Raw genomic sequence first — 1,435 nt, 5'->3', positions numbered from 1 at the left:
AAATAGAAAAAGAAAAAGAAAGTAAGAAAGGAGGAAGAAATAAATAAGAAAGGAAAGAAAAATTAGGATTTGGGAAAGAAGAGATAAGATATTTGGCTGATTTTGATAAGATGGGGGCCGCTTGTGACGTGGACGCATGAGTGACGCGGTCGCGTAGTGTGTGATAATTATCAGGTGACGCGGACGCGTGGGTCACGCGATCGCGTGGCCTGAATTGTGCGATTGGCACGAGTGCAGCCGTGCGTTCGCGCAACTCTCTGTTTTAAACCCTTATTGCCAAATTTGTTGGGTGACGCGTTCGCGTGGGTGACGCGATCGCGTGAATGGCCATATTTGAAAAATGACACGGACGCGTGGTGCACGCGTTCGTGTGGTAAGGCTTGTGCTTCTAGCACCGTTCCAGCCTCACGCCATCACAACTTGCTGCCATACACCCTTTTTTACGCTGATTTTCAGGTCACACGTTCGCGTGGGTGACGCGGACGCGTGGGAGACATTTTTCGCAAATGACGTGAATGCGTCAACAACGCAGTCGCGTGGATTAATTTATGTCAAAGGCACGCCTCCAGCCACGCTTTTGCGTGACTCTCTGTTCACTTTTCTTTTCTTCCTAATGCACTTGTGACGCGGATGCGTCACGTGCATTTTTTATGCAAAATGCAAGATGCAGTATGCAGATGCTGATGAAGATGTTATGAATAATTGCAGGATCAATAAATAAAATAAAACTCAAAAACAAACAAAACTAAATAAAATTATAATTGAAAAAGAAATGCTCATACCATGGTGGGTTGTCTCCCACCTAGCACTTTTAGTTAAAGTCCTTAAGTTGGACATTTGGTGAGCTCCTTGTCATGGCGGCTTGTGCTTGAACTCATCCAAAAATATCCACAAATGTTTGGAATTCCAGTAGCCTCTGGGATCCCAAACTAGGCGCAGAAAGCCTTTGGTGCACGAAATTGTGATCATCAATGTCACCATCAACATGGTACGCTCAATTGCAATCTCAACTATTTATCACAACTTCGCACAACTAACCAGCAAGTGTACTGGGTCGTCCAAGTAATAAACCTTACGCGAGTAAGGGTCGATCCCACGAAGATTGTTGGTATGAAGCAAGCTATGGTCACCTTGTAAATCTCAGTCAAGCAGATTCAAATGGTTATGGATGATATACGAATAAAGCATAAAATAAAGATAGAGATACTTATGTAATTCATTGGTGAGAACTTCAGATAAGCAAATGGAGATGCTTTGTCCCTTCCGTCTCTCTGCTTTCCTACTGTCTTCATCCATTCCTTCTTACTCATTTCCATGGCAAGCTGTATGTTGGGCATCACCTTTGTCAGTGGCTACAATCCCGTCCTCTCAGTGAAAATGTTCAACGCACCCTGTCACGGCACGGCTAATCATCTGTCGGTTCTCAATCAGGTTG

This window comes from Arachis duranensis, chromosome 3, assembly GCF_000817695.3.
Source record: "Arachis duranensis cultivar V14167 chromosome 3, aradu.V14167.gnm2.J7QH, whole genome shotgun sequence".
In the NCBI taxonomy this organism is placed as follows: Eukaryota; Viridiplantae; Streptophyta; class Magnoliopsida; order Fabales; family Fabaceae; genus Arachis; species Arachis duranensis.
Note: the sequence above shows the minus strand (reverse complement) of the source record.